Consider the following 22186-nt stretch of genomic DNA (forward strand, 5'->3'; position numbering starts at 1 on the left):
GACCCTAGGACGAACGACCTTTATAGACCATATCATCAAGAAAGAAGAATCTCAACCATCAGTAGGCCCTAAAAATGTTACTTCTAGAAAACCTACTAGCTCCCTTTGGGCAACAGAATCACCATCTGTATCCTTTGCTGAGGTACATAGCCAAACAGAAGAAACTGAGCAAGATTTTCAAGAAATTGAGAATTCTCGCCCAATTTATTTACAAGAAGGGAACTCTAGTAATCTCTATGAAGGAGGAGTACAAACAAGGGAAATAGAAGAACCAAGATCCCATCTTCGAGTAGTTCAAACACTAAGTAGCCCAAATAAGGGAGGTGTTGTCAAGATCATCCAAAACAAAGCTGAAGAACCTGAAGAACCAAAATCCCCCCAGATAATAGTTCAGTAAGGAACACTCATTATCCCGGACCAAGGAAGTGTTGTCAAGGCCATTCCTACTCCTTCTAGTCAGCCTAGGAATAACTCCCTAGAAATCTCAGAAGGATATTGGCACATATTTGATCAAATGGCCCAGAACCAGCAAACATCTCAAACCTCCACACTCCAATATCCCATTGTAGATACTGCAATTAATGCACCTATGAAGGCCATTCCTCTCCAACATATTCCTACATTCCATGGCCTAACATCGGAAGATCCAGATGCATTTATGTTTGAATTCGATGTATTATTCCGGGAGTATGACTATACCACCAATCCCCAAAAGCAAAAACTATTTCCCTCCACATTAAAAGGAGCAGCTTTACAATGGTTTATGGGGTTAGGTGGAGGTGTTTTAAATGACCGGGATCAGATGAAAGGTGCATTTCTAAAGAAATATCAGGATTATTGTAGATCTAGAGAATTAAAGGATGAAATATTTCAAATGACAACCAGACCTACTGAAACATTAGAGGAATATGTAGAACACTTTCAATACAACCATCAGAGATCTCCTTATGCATCTTTACCCTTACCTGACAATGTGTTAAAAACTACATTAATTAAAAGGATGAAGGAACAAAGGGTTGAAACATTAAATATTATGGGAAAAGGTGACATATATTGAGAAAGTTTTGCTAACATTATTGATTTATGTATCAGGAGTATGAGAGGCAGTACAAGGCTAAAACCGACAGAACGTGACATAATCACGAGGGACAAAAAGATCTCCGGTGGAGGTGTAACCCGTGCGGAAATTGGGAATCTACTAGAATACTTTAAAACCGATATTCTAGGGACTTTGACAACGCAGCTCGACATTATGTAGGCAAAACAAAAGCAAGCAAAAAAAGAGCAAATTTTGGCAATATTCTGCTCTCGATGCAGAAAGAAACACAACCATAAAGAGTGCCCACTAGATGCAGTCCAAGTCTACCCCATTTGCATAAAATACCACTCAACAGAAAACTATCCCTCACTCCCGGGCCTGAAAGCAGTCTACAAGGAGGCAGAAGAATAATCAGAACTAGTGTACCTACTCAATCAGTGTCGTCAATGGCAACCACAACAAATAGGTATACCTAGTGATCCATCCTCTTATTTTCAGTCTCCTCAGTATAATTCTTAACAATATAATGGAATGTGGCAAAATCAACCACCTTTCCCCACCTGGTCACAACAACCATTTCCTACATCACCATGGCCAAATCAAACCAATTGGTCAAACTTCCCTTACTGTCCACCATTTTGGCAAAATAATGCATATCTGACACAATGGTCACCCTCCACCTCACAGAGTCAAACCTGGCAATCAAACTGGCAAAGACCGATAAATCAGCCAGCTGGAATGATTCCTCTCCCTCAACCTACACTGCCAGCACCATATACATTGCAACAAAATCCCCAGACCAACTTAAGACCGCAACTCCCAGCCCAACCCAACCTGAACCCTAATAATACACCGGTTCAATCTATTCAGATAATCGAAGCACCAGAACTAGAAACCGAGTTAAGGGAGTGCAACGACCTTCAATTAAGGTCTGGGCACATAATAGAAACTAAGGGAGATAAAAATGCTCAAGTTGAAAATCCCTTACCTTTAGAACAACCACTACAAGAAGAGGACGTGGTTAGACAACAAGCTCATGATCAAGCAACCACTTCTTCTCCCCCATTCCCAAAATGACTAATCACACCACGCCCAATAGAACATCCTGACTTCGATCTTCTGGGAGAATTAAGAAATTTGTGTATAAAGATCCCACTCCTCCAGGCTATCCAAGATATCCCAATCTACGCAAAAACCATCAAAGAATTATGTATAAAAAATCCAAAGAGGAGAATAACAACTAACCCAATCGTCCAAGTAGTCAGTATCCGATCTGACTTACTATCAGGAAGAGAGGCACCCGTAAAATATGAAGACCCAGGGAATCCTATAGTTACGGTGCAAATCAATGGACACTCCTTCCCAAATGCCTTAGTTGATTTAGGAGATGTAATCAATATCCTAACCGCCACCACTTGTCAAAAGCTTGGCATTACATCATTAAATCCAACCACAACCTTATTGGAGCTGGTTGACCGATTGGTAGTTAGACCAGAAGGTACACTACATGATGTAATGGTATCTGTAGACTCCTGGGAATACCCTGCAGACTTTCTGATAGTTAATCCCAAAAATAGGCTAGATGGACACCCTTTAATCTTATGTAGACCTTGGCTAGCAACTACTGATGCTTACATTGGCTGCCAAAAAGGCAATATGACTATAACTAGAGGGAGTAATGTCAAGAATTTAGCCTTATACCCTCCAGCCTAGCCAAGCCTAACAATAATGAAAACTAATAAACAACCTGTATCATATCTCACAAAAAATATTAGATCACCTTTAACCATAGAAGATGCCCTCGAATTTAAAGACCAAACAGAGGACGACATCATTAACCATTTCATTAACCAACCAGAAACCAGATCCCATGTACAATGTCACATGATAGAGGTAGCATTTGATAATGAACTAGAGGAAGATCCCCTCAAAGACACTCATGATCAATCAATACCTACTACCTCTGTTTCAAACAGCAAAACTATAGAGATTGAGCCAAGAAAAACCTTGAACATTAACAAAAACCTGACTCCTGAACAAGAAGAAAAACTGGTCACTCTACTAAGAAAATACAAGGAGGCTTTTGCATGGGATTACCCGGGCATGAAAGGAATTGATCCCCAACTGTGTACACACCACATTTATACAGAAAAGGATGCTAGACCCATTCGCCAACCCCAACAAAGACTAAACCCTCATCTTAAGGATATTATGAAAGCTGAATTACAAAAACTTTTAGATGTAAACTTTATTTACCCAATATCTGACAGCAAATGGGTCTCTCCACTAGTAGTTGTGCCAAAGAAGAATGGAAAGTGGAGGATATGTGTAGATTATAGAGAATTGAACAAAGCAACCCAAAAAGACCACTTTCCCCTTCCATTCGTTGACCAGGTATTAGACACATTAGCAGGAAAGAAATTCTTTTCTTTCCTAGATGGCTTCAGCAGATACAATCAGATTCAGATTGCCTCTGAAGATTAGGATAAAACTACTTTTACCTGTCCTTGGGGAACATTTGCTTGCGGAGTCCTACCCTTTGGCCTATGCAATATCCCTGCCACATTTCAGAGTGCCATCCTCAGCATCTTCTCAAATTTGATAAATGAAGGGCTCGGAGTATACATGGATGATTTCACACCATATGGAGATGATTTTGAGCTAGCACTAGACACATTGGAAAAGGTACTGCAAAGATGTATTGCCACCAGGCTTTGCTTGAGCCATGAAAAATGTCATATGATGATGACTGAGGGACTCATCTTAGGTCATTATATCTCAGCAGCCAGAATACAGGTAGATCAGGCTAAAATTCAGATAATTTTGTTAATACCTACTCCTACCACACAGACAGAGGTACGCCGTTTTCTAGGTTTTTCTAGTTACTATAGGAGATTCATAGAGAATTTTTCTCAAATTGCTACACCTCTATACGCACTAGCTGGGAAAGTTGATTTTATTTGTACAGATAAGTATGACTGCACTTTCGAGGATCTGAAAAAACTTGTATCGATAGCCCCAGTGCTAAGGGGTCCAAATTGGGATTTGCCATTCCAAATTTCATCTAATGCTTCAAACACAGCTATTGGAGCAGTCCTTGGGAAGGAAGAAGATAAAAAGGCATATGCAATTTATTATATTAGCAAGAATCTATCTCCTACTGAACTAAACTATGTTGTAACTGAAAAAGAGTTTTTAGCTATAATACATGCTGTAAATAAATTTAGACAATATATAACTGGGTATCCTGTAGTTTTATATACAGATCACTCTGCCATAAAATACTTAGCAAATAAACCTGTTACAAATGGTAGAGTAACAAAATGGTTGATTTTATTGTAGGAATTTTACATCACAATAAAGGATCGACCCTTAAAAGAGAATCCTGTAGCTGATTTTCTCTCACCAATGCCAAAGACAGCGGACGCAGCAGCAGTCGAAGATCAATTCCCAGATGAACATTTGTTTGCTATTACTGTCAGGACACCATGGTATGATGATGTTGCAAATTATTTAGCAGTAGGTAAATTAACCAAGCATTTAACACCCAATGAACGGAAACAGATAGTACAACGTAGTACCCAATTTTCTTGGATTGGGGGATACCTATTTCATACAGGGGCGGATATGCACATTAGAAGATGCGTTCGCGAAGATGAAATATTTGACATTCTGAAAGCTTTCCATGACAGACCGTGTGGCAGACATTTTGCGGGCCGCAGGACTGGTCACAAGGTTTTGCAAACAAGCTATTACTGGCTTACAATCTTTAAAGATGCTAAGAAATTTGTGCAAGCCTGTGATAGTTGCCAAAGAGCGGGACGCCCTGGACAGTTCGACGAACTGTCTTTAAATCCACAGTTAGTAATCAAGCTATTTGAGCGTTGGGCGCTTGATTTTATTGGTCCGATTAACCCATCATCAAATCAGAAAACATACATTCTAGTAGCAACAGAGTATGTTACCAAATGGATGGAAGCAAAGGAACTTCCAAGAGCTACAGAGGATTCTATAATACATTTCCCTTTCAAAATATTTGTGCGATATGGCCTCCCTAGGGACATAATCACGAATGGAGGACTGCAATTTGTAGGTAATAAAATTGCTACAACATTAAAAAACTATCACATTCAACACAAAATTACCACCCCGTATCACCCACAGGCAAATGGGTAAGTAGAGAGCATGAATAAAGTGATAGAGGCAATACTGAAAAAACAGTTGCATCACACAGGCGTGATTGGGCTCCAAGATTGTCGGAGGCCTTGTGGGCATACTAAACAACGTGGAGAAATACCACTGGCCATTCACCATATCAACTAGTATTTGGAAAAGAACCCATCTTTCCAATAGAATTCGAAATACAAAGATTAAGAACAACACAGGAGGTGGGTTTGAATTTAAATGAAGCCCAGACTAGTAGATTACAACAAATCAATGAGCTAGATGAAATTAGGCTCTCGGCCCTTCAACACACTACATTAATTCAACAACAGAGAACAAAATGGCACGATGCCCTTATCAAAAAGAAAATCTTCCACGAAGGAGATTGGGCACTCCTATACGATTCTAGGTTTCAGGATTTCCCAGGAAAACTCCAGACACGATGGCTTGGACCTTATGAGATACAGAAAGTGCACGACAATGGCACCATTACATTGACTACCATTGATGGATCTGGACATTCTTTCAAAGAAAATGGTCATCGAGTGTGACTTTACCACAAACCGCTCACTCGGGAATCCTTTTACCAGCAATTACGAGAAGATTCCACTATGCAGATTCTTGCTGAGGAAGATAACCCCTCCTCAGCAGTAGTTCACTAAATAATTCTTTTGTTTCTGAATTTTGTATATAACTTTTTCTCTTTAATTTTTCCTGTATAAACTGTTTTTTTAGATTGTTACTGTTGTTCCTCTTAAGGAACAACAATTTTGTGTGCCTGTATTTTTCGTGTTGTTCCTCTTAAGGAACAACTGTTGTTCCTTCGAAGGAACAGTAGTCGTTCCTCTTAAGGAACAACAGTTTTGAGTGCTTACATTTGTTTGATGTTCCTTTTAAAGGAACATCCGCTATTCCTCTAAAGGAACAGCAGTCGTTCCTCTAAAGGAACAACAGCCGTTCCTCTTTAGGAACAACATTTCTGCGTATTTCACAATTTTTGTTGTTCCTTTCAAAGGAACAACTACTATTCCTCTGAAGGAACAACATTTCCACACCCTTGTTTATTTTTGTTGTTCCTTTTAAAGGAACAGCTGTCGTTGCTCTCAAAGGAACAACAACCGTTCCTCTTTATGAACAACACATTTGCGTGTTTATTTCTTCTGTTCCTTTTAAAGGAACAACTATTGTTCCTCTCAAAGGAACAACAACCGTTCCTCTTTAGGAACAACACTTCTGCGTGTTTATTTTTGTTGTTCCTTTTAAAGGAACAACACTTCCGTGTGCTTATTTTTGCTGTCCCTTTTAAAGGAACAATTGTCGTCCCTTTTAAGGAACAACAACCGTTCCTCTTAAAGGAACAACAATTCTTCTAGATTGTTTTTGCTATTCCTCTTAAAGCAACATCACTTCTGCCGAATTATTTTTGCTTTTCCTCTTAAAGGAACAACACTTCCGCCAGATTATTTTTGCTGTTCCTCTTAAAGGAACAACACTTCCGCTAGATTGTTTTTGTTGTTCCTTTTAAAGGAACAACCCCCTTCGCATTTTTTTTTATCTTTTTATTTTCTGTCATTCCTTCTGAAGGAACAACAGTTTCGATTTGGAATGTTCTTAGGCTGTTCCACTGAAGGATCGGTATTTTATTTCACGCTTTCTTTATTTGTTGTTCTGCTTAAGGAACAACTATTGTTCCTCTTAAGGAACAACATTTTTGAGTGTATTTTTTCTTTTGTTTTTTGTTCCTCTTAAAGGAACTGCAGTTTGGTGTGCAGATGTTCTTTTTGTTGTTCCTCTTAAGGAACAACAGCTGTTCCATCTAAGGAACAACACGTTTTGAGTTCACTTTTTTTTGTATGCGTGCTTCTTAAAGAACATCATTTAGAGAATTTTTGTGAATGATGGTTCACTATTCATGATCCCTTCAAGGCACATATATAAATTTATGCAAGGATACAAAAACTAGAGGATATTGAAATCAACAAACCAAAGAAAAATCATTATCTTTAGAGAAATTGCTTTGTATCGATAAGAAAAAAGAGGAAACGACACAAATATTTATATCACTTTTTTGTCTTTATTTTACTAAAACCAATTTGATTGATTACTTTTATCATGTTGGTTCTTCCCTCATCTTCATAATTCTCTTTGATTATTATTATTGAATAAGAATAAGGGTATATTTTCCGCTATTGAGATGTTCAGACTTCTTCTACCATCCCTACTCTTAAGCAGTGTTGAGCCATCCTCTGTATATAAATAGGAAAGTGCTATATAAAAGAAAGAGAAAAAGAAGAAAATATATATATCTATAAGATTACTAACAATTTTATGTTTTGTCAGATGAAGGATAGGGAGTCTCATCAAGAGCCAACCTACCATGATCATAAGGAAGTAGTGAAGTGGCATTCCCACTATGGCCACCACACCAGGGATATGATCCAAGAGGCACATCAGAAAATAAAAAAAAACCCTTGGAACAGGAGGTCTCATCACGAGCCGGCCTACCCACCTTTCACTCCTTCCTAGTGAATGGCATTGTGATTCATCTGGTTACCAAGCCACCACAATGACCTCCATTCTCACATCACAAAGCACTTTCCTAGGCATACATAAAGGATTATGGTTCCAAGGGTGAAAAATCAACTTTGTCAAGGTTATGAACACCTGTGGGCAATAGAGCTCTACTGATGGTATTGAAGTCTTATTTCTTACACTTCAATAGTCATTACAAACCCTTTTCTTATATCTTTATCATGATTTCAAATGATATTATGTTTTAAAATCCTTTCGAACCTCATACACACGAACTTTGTTTGAAAATTAATCATAATGGTTAAAGTGGATAATGACTGCATAAGCATTTTTACGTACGACAGCTGTCCTCTTCCCTATTTTTCGCATCATTTCATAGCATTTCCATATCTATTCGCGATTTTCATCATAAGCCTCAATTTCAGTAATTCACTACTTTTTGCAATCATGTCATGGATCTATATGTCGTTCCTTCCTTTTTACTGTATGATCGTCGTCCAGTACGCTGCTCCTCCATTTGCCGGTCGAGGACAACCTATCATATTTCCGGGGGGCACGGGTGACCTCCAAAATACACCAGCATATGTGTCAATTCCCTATTTGGAGGTACTATGATTCCATCAGATCTCGGAAATAGCAAGTTTAACGGTATTGATATTTTCCAATATGCACAACTTTGCTGTTCCATTGTCATTTTTGTGTTTTTCTCTATAAAAATTAACAGTGTGCTAAGCTTAGACAAAATGGGAGGCAGACCAGTACGTAGTGAACCACAAGTGCTAACAATTTCTGATGCTGCACGAAAAATTCTAGAGAGACTAGGATGGATTTCCTACCTTAACCGACTACAGCAGTCCCATGAAATGGTGGGCATCGAATTTCTGCAGTATTTACAGGAAGATCGTTCCATGGTGAGGGGAAAGAAAATAATAGTAACAGATGCGGTAATTGCTGAATTATCTAGACTAACAGTTGTTCGACCAATATGGACCCAAAAAAAAGTAAGACTTCAAGACGCCATAGCTATCTTTCGGGATGAAGGACAAAACCTTACCGTCAAAGGAAAAGGAGTCCTGCCTAAAACCCTGGGATAACCATGGGCAGAATTAGCCAGAATAGTGCAAAGCTACATCACATGTGATGGGAGAAAGGATGTGGTAAGACCACGCCATCTCAAATTATTAGCAGTATTAAGACAAAAATGTGTTGTAAATTTGCTTGCATATTTAAAAATTTTATTGCATGACGCTGCTCGGAGCATAAGGAAATCACGTCATACAGAAATGGTAGTAAGTAATCATGGTTTAATTTGATTAATAGTCTTTTATAGTCTTTCTCAACAACAGACTAGTTGAGAAGAATTGGTATTTTCAATAGATGGGGGATTGGCCTTACCAGCCCTGAAAAGAAAAAGAACCACTAGCACATCAACTAGACCAAAAAATCGCAGACAAGCCTCTAGATTGATGAGAAGCAGGGGAATGTTGGGAAATCTCCAAGATAACAGTAGCCAACCCTTAGAAATACAGGGCTCCGAGGATGAGCAACCCCCACAACTCGAAGGAGGGGAAAACGTGGAAGAAGAATTGGAAGAGGAATTGGAGGAAGAAACTGAGCGCTCTGGTGCAAGTCCACTACAAAGTCCATTGCAGGAAGATGAATTGGCCCAAATTTTGGCCAATATGGGTGAGTACATTCAACCCTAGAGCCCGCTTAACCTCAATATTGTGGCAGGGCAATCACAGGAACACTCTTCCCACAGTAAGAGTGCATCCGAGGAGATGAATGACGAGACAAAAGAAGAAGCACAATTATAGGAACACTCTGCTCACAGTAAGAGTGCATCGTAGGAGATGAATGATGAGGAAGAAGAAGAAGCACAATTACAGGAACACTCTGCTCATAGTAAGAGTGCATCCGAGGAGATGAATGACGAGGAAGAAGAAGAAGCAAAATCACAAGAACACTCTGCCCACAACAAGAGTGCGTCCGAGGAGTTGAATGATGAGGAAGAAGAAGAAGAAGTAGAAACCACTCGAGAAGTGGCAGATCAAACCAGAGTTACCTCCCCTGGGGGATGGAATCAGGATAACGAGAACACTGAAGAAGTGTTCCAAACCGAAAATATGGAAACAAGCCAGGGCGAGGGCACAGTCCTTGAAGAACAAAACCCAACTGAGCAACCAAGTCCAGTCAAGGAAACAACTGTTCCTACCAGGAAAAAGAAGAAGAAAATTAATGAAATCAAGAGGCTGCGAAAGGAACAACAAAGGCTACTAAATGTAATAAAACAACTCAGACAGCAGATAAGGGCCCTAAAAATGGGGAAGATCTCAAAAAAAACCCCAAGGACAAGAGATGCAGCTACCCAAATGAAACCCCATAAAATAAAGGTCACGGGGACTCAAGCTGAGCCCATATCCATTCAGGACAGCAAGGAACAACATGCGGCTGTTACAGACGTAGTGGCCCAAACAGAAGATACACCAGTCTGTGATAAGGACGTCCAGACAGAGGCACTGTCGTCTAGGGTCACGACCGACCAGACAGTTTATGATAAAGAGACATAGACTGTAGGAACCATATGTCACAATAGGAAGAACCAAATAGATCTTCAACCCGAAAGTGTTTCGACGGACAATGAACCTAGGGTAGTAAAACTCCAAGAGGAGCTAGCACAGGCTTAACAGATTATAGAAAAGCTCGAAGAAGAAACTATTCCTAAGAAGAAATACCAAGAGCTACAATAGCAATTAGAAAACATCAATGCATCAGAGAGTGAGGCCTTCGATAAATGTCGGAGGGCAGAGGAAAAAGTCGAAAAGTTAAAAAATAGACTAAACACAGTCAGGAGTCAAATGGATGTTCTCTGTTCTCTATATACAGATGTCCTAACATGTAGGGCCCCTGCCAAGTTCAGGCAAGAAAGCCTATAGAATTAAAAACTGTTGATGATTTTATAAATTACTGTAAACATTATGGAGTCAAAGTTCAGCGTTTACTCTGTGAATTTTATTTGCATAATTTTATCTTGGAAGGGGAAATGGAGAAAAATCCCAGTCCTTTTTTGGGAGATATCCAGTTTCAATCATTCATTTCATTTGCTGCCAACCAGTTAAAGTGGCTTAAGGCCCATAACGCCTTTCAGAGACAAGAAAACGGGTTAGACCTTTGGGTTAAGGGTGAACCGAAAAACCAATTACAACTGTGGACTAAGCATAAAAGCATAAAGAAAAATCAGGGTGTGATGCAAACATTGGGACCCATCCACAAGAACATTGTCCAACAAGGGGTAGAATATTTCCTATCTATCAAAGACCATGTCGTAGCAGCATCTAAACTCCAATGGAAGACCTTCAATTAGAATATTTAGGAAAGAGAGCCATTCAATTACAAAAATTTTAAGGTAGCTACTGACTGCCTCGTCACATATAGCAACCTCATCTTGAGGGAAGGACCGTATTGGCTAGGTTGTGGATTTCAAAGCCCTATTATCTGGTATCATGCAGCAGAATATAAGGCCATCTATGAATTACCTGAAGGGCAAACAAGACACATTTTTGATGTTTTAGCTACACATTATGGTTTTATACCACTTCATGAAAATTGCCCTCTAGCCTATTCCCTAACTGCCTTGCATGTAAATTACATGGTTTTCATGAGGGCATGAAAAAGGGTAAGTAGGGGGGTGTATTGAGCAATGGAAAAGGTATGTATTCGCCATTTATTTCTTTATCTTTTCCTTTGAATCATAACTCTTTTACAATCTAAAATGGTAATATGTTAAATAATTATGGTAGAATTAAGGAGATTTGTGATTGAAACAAAATAATTGATTATTGACTTTTTCTATACAGAAAATGAAGGAAATGGAAAACCACTATTCGAGAGGAAAAGACAAAGCAGAAGAAACCATTTTCCCTTACCTAGGAAGCCGTATCTAGACAAGGAGATCAAGATCGGAGCGCATAGTCCAAGAGAGGAAAGGGAAACCGTGGCATCAACACAAGAAGAGAAAATGATAAACTGGAGATCAAAGATAGAGTGAATCCCTTAGGATCCTTTAATCCTGAGCGATCGCTGCTTCAAAACTTATCTGTACTCTTGATATATCCGCCTGGCCATTATAAAAAGGGACAACGCTTGTAGCCTGGGGGGCATGTATTATCATTTTGCAGAACTTACTGTTGTGCTGTTACTTTGATCATCGACTCTTGTTGGTTAAAACAGAGTACGATTGCTTGTAAACTTTTTATACATGATTAATACATAAATCAGTTGCCGTTCCATTCCTTCCTACTGAATTAGCTCGATGGTGCTTCACTAGCAGCTAAGGGCCTAGCCCTAGTCGATCCACTTGCTACCTGTACCATTATTTTACAATTCCAGTTGTGAGATGGTTTGATTTACTTTTCATTTCTTTGAATCGCATTGCTTTCTAATTTCCTGTTCCTTTACATTTTCATTAAATCGTAATTGGATCGCGTCGCTATTTTCTTCCACCATAACAATATTACTATTCATTACAACTTAAATTGTTATGTTGTTCATTCTGGTTATAAAGCTTCACTGTTCACTTCAGACTCCGCCGTTCATTACAAATTGTTGTTCATTTGGCTTTGCTGTTCATTTACATTAATTTAACGTTGTTGTTCATTTCCATTTGGCATTGTTGTTAATTTACATTAAGTTAGCGTTGTTGTTCATTTCCATTTAGCATTGTTGTTCATTTACATTAAGTTACCGTTGTTGTTCATTTCCATTTAGCGTTGATGTTCATTTCTATTAAGTTAGCATTGTTGTTCATTCATACTAGATAGGTGTTATTTCTTTCTTGCAAATATCTGGGTTTGCTTTTAAGTATTTTGCAGTGAGCTTGTGCATCATTATTGATTGAATTGTCATTTCCAGTTAATTTCTTTAGTGTGGAGTGTAAGATCAACAACTGTAAAGGACATTGTCTATCGCTGCCTAAGTTCTCAGATTGTGGATCTTGTTTATATTTGATTTCATTTATATCAGTTGACAAAGGAAAGAGTTATCACTACTACATCCTTGACTGATAAATTGTTGTAGTTTTCTGAGTGAATGATTTAAGTTTCAGAGCATTAAGTTTCTTTTGATTGCAATTAGATTTTATTTCAAGCATCTGTTTACTCTTGTATTTAGCATTGTACTGCAAATTAGACGACATTACTCTTGAAATAAATTTCCCACCTCAGACTGAGTGCACTCTTGAAATAAAAAATCATACCTGGATTGATAATTAATGTAGGATAAATAGGAGTTCAAAAGACACCTTTTATACCTCAACACGTTAAAACCGAGCAAGCATCCCTCCTACTTGGGCCCCCTTATCTCTCCATGTCCCTTCCATTTCTTTGCTTCCATGTCTGCCCGTTGTCAGATCCTCTGCTTCCCTGCTCTCCCTCGTCCCCTTGCTTCTCCTTTCTCACTGCCATATCTCTACTGCGTGAGCTCCATTTCCCCTCTTTTCCATCCTCCATCCTTCCGCGAACCTGTATCATCTCTCCTTCAACAAACACCACCGCCAGACTCGCCAAGAAACAAGTGCTCGTTTTCGTTTTCTTTCTTTTTCATTTGTCTTATATCTTGTGTTTTCATTTAGATTAGGTTTTATTTTTGTTTTTATTTTATTTAGTTACTTTTACATTTCATTTTTTTGTGTTTTGATTTTTTGTTTAAACTCAAAAGGAATTTCAATTTTATTTATTTATTTTTTAAATTTGATTTCGATCATTTCTTAGGTTGATTTCACTTTAATTTTTGTTTTGATTTTTTTGTTTTAATTTTTTATTCTATTTTTTCTCATGTGACTTTCGTTTTGAATTTTTTTTTGTTTAATATAAAAAAACTAAAAAAATAAAAATAAAATCAATTTTTTTTGTGACTTTGAAATTTCGAACGAATTAAATCAAAAGGAGACATATGCTCTCACATTTAAAAATTTAAATTTCTAAACATTTGGAATTTTATTTTTTGTCACATTGAAATCTTAATTAATCATTTGCCGCATTTAATTTTCTCAATAAACTTAGCACATTGAAAATTGCCTAAGGAATAATCAAATTTTAATCTAAAGTTCATTATTGAGTTTTTATTTGTGTTAAGGATATTTTCACTTTGAAAATTTAAATAGGAAATTTTTGTGATATTGATTTATCTATTGTCAAAGAGGCTTAAAATCATATCTAAAGATTGGCTATAGGAAAATTAACAAGTTTGCTAGATATGAGTCATTAATGAAAATCATTTTAATTCTAGGATTGTGAATGGCTTAGCATTTGAATTTAATGGTTCTTCATGGTATTTAAACTTTTCGAAATTTAATTGCTAGAATATTTTTGCATGCTAAGCTTTTGATATAATTGTTCATGATAGTCACTTCTATTACTTTTACAAATTTCTTTAAATAACTTGTTTTCATTTGGTTTATGGTTAACTAAACTTTAAAACATTGTTCTGGAAATCATTTTTATCTTGTGGATGTGTCTTACATGTCTTAATTGTTAGATCTATCCATCTCGGTTAAACAGGACTTGCTTCACATTCATCAAGTTGTCCATCTTTAAGTCTCCTAGAGCCTGTGTTCCATAGGCTACCCTCATTCATTCACCCTAGGGACTATCCCCCTTGAGTTGACTAGAAGATAGTCTAAACAAAGTGAGTAAGGATTAGAGTGCCAAGCCTTACTCTCAGCATTATCGCGGTCCCTGGACAGTTTTTGCGACAACACTTTTTGGCGTCGTTTCCCGGGACAGAGTTTTTCCGTTCTTGGTCCTCTCAATCTCTTCTCATCATTTAATCCTTTCATCTTCACCCATTCATATTCATCTCATTTTCATCATATCATCTTCTGTGTCTAAGTTATATTTTTCTCTGGGTGGTGACTCCACTTGCTTCATATTCTACAGGGGTGTGCACTAGGAGGAACCCAAGTAGCTTGGATAATCTTGCTCCGAGTCCTAAAAGGGCTCTCAGAGCTTGATTACACAAGTCCTCTTCTCGTACACTCCTTGACAATCCTGTCCAAGAAGCTCTCTATGACATCCATTGACTCTTCGTGAATCCTCCCATTCCAGACATCATGTATATCTATGAGGCTCTTAACATTTCTAACATCTAGGGTTATCCCCATAACCTTCCTAATATTGGTATAGACAAGTTTCCCGCTTTTTAAGGAAATAATGCAATCACTCTTAAAAATCATTTATATGCTTTTCAGACTTGGTGGGCTAAATTCGCTAATGCTAATACATATGAGCATGTGAAAATTAAATGCTTCGTCATGACCCTTAAGTAGGATGCTATGAATTGGTTTAGGGATAGGCCTAATCATAACATTGATTCATTTGATTCCCTCCGTAATGCTTTTAGAGAGAAATTTGGTGATAAGAAAGAAGATCGATTTTTAGCAAAAGCCATTAGCATCATTAAAAAGAAAGAAAATGAGATGTGTGAAGAATTTAATAAAAGTTTTAATGGTATGCTTAAAGAGATATATATTGATTAAAAGCCAACTGATAAAATGCTTATAGAATATTATCTCGATGCTTTCAATCCTGAAACTTCTTATTAGCTAAGACGTCCAAGCCTATTGACTACAAGGCTTGTCAACTCATGGGTTTAGAGCTGGAAAAGGATAAGAAGGCTTTTGGAAAATCAAAAATCGTTGGGTTTGATAGATCTGTTGTTAAATTAAAAGAACCTAAAGGAAAATAAAAGGAATCCAGAGAAGAACCTATGCAAAAACTACTTAAGAAGTTGGAAAATATGGAGTTAAATCAAGCTAGGATGGTTCATGATCCTGCTAAAGAAATAACTATGTTACAGTGTATGTTGATTCAAATGGAAAGAGCTCAAATGAAAAATCATCAACCTAGGGGTTAGAATAATAATAATAATCGAAATAATTGGTAGAAGAAAGGACGGTCTAGTGAGCAAAGGCCTTCTCACCCTATTGAAACAAATAATCTTATGGAGGAGACCCTGAATTATTGTAGAGCATGTGATGAGCTTCATGAAGAAGGAACTTATCTTGTTATTAAGAGAATCATGCTCCATGAGATGCTTGGGACAAGAAATCAGATAAATGTGGTTGGTAAAGAGTATCATTTATCGTAGGAAAATTGGGAAGAGGTCAAGGGAACCTTTCACGTCTTCATATAGTATCAATAATTTTTGTCAAGAAACTGATATCTTAGTTAAATTCTTTGGTGAGAAACCTCCACTTGAGCGAGACCTTGAAATCTCTAAGGACAAGGGGTTAACTTATCAAAGGAGAAATCAAAATGACAAGCTGGTTAATTCTCAAAGTCTTAACTTTGGGCTAGCTTCTTGTATGAATATGGATTTAGGAGGTTGGTTTAATAACTCTAAAGTTTTGGTCCATGTCATCGAAATAGTAAAGATCCCCTCCCAAAAGACTAAGCTATTGAATGTTATTAGTCGTACCCAGATAAATGTAGCTCAAGAGGAACCTCCTGAGGCTTTCTATCAAGATGATCCCATATACTTGCAGAGTATGGCTTCTGATAATAAAGAACACTCTTCGTTCTTCATTACTTTGCTTGTGAACAATTATTGGTTATAGAACTGCATGTTTGACTCTAGTGCTTCTGCTTGTGTGATGACTAAGAGAGTAATGGAAAATCATAACTTGAGGATATCTAGGCCTTACTATAACACATGTGCCATGGATTTGAAGAAAAATGAAGTTCATGGGTTAATTAAAGACTTGGAAGTCCATATGTCTATTTACCCTTACATCATGATTATCATGGACATAGTTGTGGTAGATGTGCTTGATGCTTCGGGTATGATGTTGTCTAGGAAATGGGCCTCTGATTTAGGAGGAAGCATACAAATGTACTGGTTATATGCTATGATTCCTTCCCCTAATGGTCAAAGATATATTAAGTTAAACAGAGAGCCTGAAAGGAGATTCCATGTGGAAGATCCGAAAAGTCCCCACAATGAAATGGTATGTGAACAACCTAGCCTTAGGAATCATGATATCCTATCTAATTCTATCATTCCCTTAGAGGCCAAGGTTGAAGAAAAAGTGGTTAATTTAAAAGATAAGGGTTCACATTTATACTTTGATGGTGCAGTATCTAGGCATGGTAAAGGTGTCAGAACTGTCCTAAAATCTCCCCTTGGTCATATTCTCAAATTTGCCTATAATTTATAATTTGAAGCAAGCAAGAATGTGGCTGAATATGAAGCCTTGTTTTTGGGTATTGAATTCGAAAAAGCCTTGAAAGTTAAATTGCTAAGTATCAAGGGTGATTCAGAATGCAAATAAAAAAAAAAAATTTACATGTAAAAATCAAAGATTAAAAAATTATAGGAATGTCGTGTGGGATACCATGGAATATTTTGATGCCATTAACCTTGAAGCTATCCCAAGGGAGCCAAATATTTTGGCCGATGAGTTAGATGTTGTTGCTTCGACCATGGAGTTATTTGATAATTTAACTCAAGATAAACTTAAGATGGAAATTATTTTCAGACCTTCTATCCCAGATAATTCTGAGCATTAGCGGGTCTTTGATGATGAAAGATAGATTATTCGCTTCTTATTCAATTTCGATGAGTCTCAGGGTTTTCAAGTAAATTCTAAGGAGGATGGACCTAATAATGATGAAGATATTTAAATCCTACTCCTCGGAATGTTGTTTCTCTTGAGTAACACTCTGACCTGCATGATGTTGTTAAGAAGAAAGAGGAAAATAAAATTGATCTTGGAGAGTTTGTCGAAGTAAACATTGGTACATCTAAAGATACTAAATTTATTAAAACTGATAAAGTTACTAATAATGATGAAAGAAATAAACTAATAAATTTACTTCGTGAGTATAGGATTGTTTTAGCGTTTTCTTACGATGAATTAAAAGGCTATAGGGAATGTTATGGAACATACTATTCCCTTAAAATATGAAAATGCTAAGCCATTTTGACAGAAACTTAGAAAAATAAATCCTAAATTGGCCCCCTTAGTCCAAAAGGAGCTCACAAATATGCTTGTTGCTGGCATTATTACTCAAACTAGGCATTCTACATGGTGCTCAAATATGGTGGTCATTAGGAAAAAAAAATGGTACAATAAGATTGTGTGTCGATTTCAGAAACCTTAGTTTAGCTTGTAAAAAAGATAATTACCCTTTGCCTAATATGGAGACCATGTTTCAAAGAGTGACGAGATCTGGGATGATGTCATTTTTATATGGTTTTTCCATGTATAATCAAGTATGGGTGAAAATGGAGGATCCACATAAAAAAACTTTCACCACACCATGGGGAACATTTGAATACATAAGAATGCCTTTTAAGCTAACGAATGATGGGGCTATTTTCCAAAGGGCTATGGATTATGATTTTAAGGGTTCAATTGGAAAATTTATTGAAATATACCAAGATGACCTTACTATTTTTTCTAATAATTTTATTAATCATATAAGTAATCTTAGGAAATTTTTTGAAAAATGTAAGGAGTTTTGCATTTCTTATATCCTGATAAATATATCTTTGGGGTGACTAAAGGGAAGTTACTTGATCACATAATTTCAAAGGATGGGATCAAGGTTGATCCTGAAAGGGTTGAGGAAATTCAAAAGATTCCTCTGCCCCATAATCTAAAATACCTTTAGTCCTTCTTAGGAAAGATAAATTTCCTTAGAAGATTTATTCTGAATTACGCAAAATTAGCAAAACCTATTCAAAGTCTTTTGAAAAAGGACGCAAAATTTCTGTGGAAAGAATATAGTAGAAAGGCTTTTCAAAAAACAAAGAATGATCTAGCCAAAGCTCTTGTTCTAATTAGTCCCGATTACTCAAAGGAATTCATGATTTTCTCTTTTTCTTTTGAGGATACCATTTTTGGTGTCTTACTTTAGATAAATAAAGATGGGCAAGAACAACCTATTGCTTTCATGAGTAAATCACTCTATAATTATGATTTTAATTACATTACCATGGAAAAGAAAGCTTATGTCGGGACATATGTGGGATATTCCAAAGTAATAACTTTCGTCCCACATTCCACTGTCAAAGATATATTAACTCAAACTGATTTATTAGGGACTCCTGCTAGGTGGGTAACCAAAATTCAAGAATATGATTTCGAAATTAAACCCACCAAGCTGGTCAAGCATCAAGGTTTAGCCGAGATGTTCACTGAAAGTAACGAAAAATCTCTTGGTTTGATTTTTCTTAACAATTCAACTTCACCTGAGCTGCAAAGGTTAGGAGAGCATGAATGGTATAAGGATATTATATATTACGTGTTGAATATTACATGTCCTAACCATTTATTTTATCATAGAAGAAGGGCTCTTAGATTGAAGTCTTCTACGTATTGCCTCATGAACGATGGTCTTGGGTAGAAAAATCCGGAGGGAAATATACCTAGATGTGTTGATAAAATTGAGTCTAAAAAGTTGATTTTTGAGTTTCACTCTAGATTTTGTGCAGGTCATTACACTACTAGAACTACCGCCCACAAAATCCTTAGAGCTAGATATTACTGTCCTTCGATTTTTACTGATGTGCACAAATTTGTGAGGAGTTTCCAGTCCTGTCAACTATTCACTGGGAAACGGAAACTACCTGCTCTACCCCTTCAACCTGTGGTTGTTGAGGCTTCTTTTCAACATTGGGGTATGGATTTCATAGGGAAATTCCACAAAACTTCTAGTAATGGCTACTCATGGATTTTGACCACTACTAATTATTTTACAAAATGGGTTGAGGTCATTCCAACTAACAATGCCACTGAAAATGTTATTATGGAATTTCTTCAAATTGAAATAATTACTAGATTTGGTGTCCCTGCCGAGATCACTACTGACAATGCTAAGGCTTTTAGTTCTATGGAACTTTCATCATTTTGTTTTAAGTACGACATTGTGTTACTTAATTCATCTAACTAATATGCTTAGGGTAATGGCCTGGCTGAATCAAGTAATAAAAATCTCATAACCATTATCAAGAAAATAGTAGGAGATAACAAGCGATCTTGGGATAGTGAAATCAAGTATGATTTGTGGGCAGATAGGATTAAAAAAAAAAAAATCTACTAGTAAAACTCCCTTTGAATTAGTCTATGGCCTAGATGCAACTTTGTCGGTACACTTTAAATTTCCAACTTACCAACTCCTTCAACACTTTACTAACGATAAAACTGTTGTCCACATGATTAATCAGCTTGTAGAGTTGGATGAAGCTCGTAGGAAGGCTTTTGATAATATGTATAAGAATCAATTTAACATTAATAAAATATTTGATAAAAAAATATCATCCCAGATCTTTGAAAGTTGGAGATATGGTCTTATTGTGGGATTGAAAGAATGAAAAACTTGGAAAGCATAACAAATTTGACAGTTTATGGCTGGCACCTTACATCATTTGAGGCATTGATGGACCCAAATCATTCCACTTGAGAACTTTGGAAGGCGAACCACTGGATCTACCCAACAATGGGCAAATGCTCAATTTGTACTTTATAGAGGACATATGATGCCACTAGGCATCCTTTGTATTGTATTCCTGACCATACACCCTTTCATCTCAACATTTTATTTTGTAGTTATGTCAGATTTATGTTTTTCATGTTACTAGACTAATTAATAAATGAATAGAGTATATCTTTCATCTGTTTAATGTTATATGATTATTTTTGGATGGACGCTAGTTATGTTATCTTGTGTGCTGCGTGGATACAGATTCTGGATTCTCATGTTCCTCCATTGCAACAACGTCTCTGCCAGTAGAGCTAGATGTTGACCACCGCATGTCAACGACCCCATAATAGTACCCCCCCTTTTTTTTCAAAATGGATATTGTCTCATCGATGTGTCTACTCCGTCCAGCTATCATCATCACCCTAATCACTATGTTATAATGTAAAGCCATTCTGCATGTATATGATGTAAATAATCTCAGCAGAACCATGTCATGTATGTAACAACCTAGGTAAACCTACCTTTCTAGTGACGATCTCCATTCTGGGAGGTTTTTTATCTCACCAATCCATTTCTGTATGGTCGCTAGAGTTTTTCCCTCCAGTCTTACCCCAAAGCTAGAATGTATTTTGTCGCTAGGATCTTAGGCAAGTCCTAGTGTTCTAGATTGAGTCTATGTAAAGGTATTATGGGAATAATCCTAACTATTTTGTTAGATTATTTTATTACAAATTACTTGGTCTACTGGATTATACTTATGTCGTAGAAATGGGTAGTCTGTGAGGGTCTATTACAAATGGGTTTTCCCCCTTATGATGTAAAAAATATGTAATAATGATGTAAAATCTCTTGACGGTTTTAAAAATAACCTAACCCCTCATAGGTTAATTAATTAAAAAAAATTCCCCAAAATTAATTAAAATCCCAAGTCATAAATTTAATTATTTCTAAGTCTTAGGTAAATTTAAATTCTCTAAAGGCAATATTTGTCGGTACTAAAAAAATTAGATTTTAAAAGGTCCCGGGACTAAGCTAAATTAATTATTTTGATAAATTTTAAACCTTTGATTGCTAGGGGTTAAGTCAAAGTCATATTTTTTGGGAAATTAACTCAAAATTTCTATTTTTTATTTAAATAAAATGCATTTAAATAAAAATTTCGAATTTCCTCAAAATTTAAAATAAATTTTGATCTTCATCAACTCATGAGATTAAAAGAATTTTTTATCTTCATCAACGGTCAAGATTACTTTGACGAGGATCACTCGAACTAGCCTTTGGAGGATTTATCTTTAAATAGGAGGTCACTTGTCAACCAATCTATCCGATCTCTGGGTTGTGTGCTTAGAAATAAGCTCTGATGTAATCTTTTTTCTGAATAATAAAGAAAGACATTGGGGTTAAATTCTCCTGGTGTTACTCTTCATGGGAATGTTGTAAGATGTTTTATTTCATGCATATTTATTTCTAAAGCCATTGACGATAGCTTTTGAATACTGACTTGAGTACAAGCATCATCCTGAGTTGCTAGTGTTTGAATAATAATTTAAATTTTGAACATAATAGCAAGTATCTCTATTTGTTTGAATTTAATTATTATTTTCTTGCTCTATTTTTAATGGTTCGATTGAGTTTTGTAGGGAAATATTGAGATAGATTATCAGGCATTAGGGGAAATTTTTAGTTGAACCAGCCAACTCCCGTTCTGTATTTCCTAAAGAGCCTCGCTAAATTAACTACGGACTTATCATAATATTTTTTTTTGTGATGCAAAAGGATTGTGAGTTAGCACCTCCCTTTATATATATATATATATATATATATATATATATTTGCAGAATAATGATAGATCTGGCTGCTTAGAGCCTTTAGCTTGTAATTATTGTATTTCTCTAACGTGGGTTTTTAGGGTTTTCAATTTTATTTGTATATCTAGGATCTGGGTGTTTTGTTTTTGTTATTGAAG

Source organism: Pinus tabuliformis, chromosome J (genome assembly GCF_031772625.1).
Source record: "Pinus tabuliformis cultivar Carrire ecotype Pingquan chromosome J, CPIR1, whole genome shotgun sequence".
NCBI lineage: Eukaryota > Viridiplantae > Streptophyta > Pinopsida > Pinales > Pinaceae > Pinus > Pinus tabuliformis.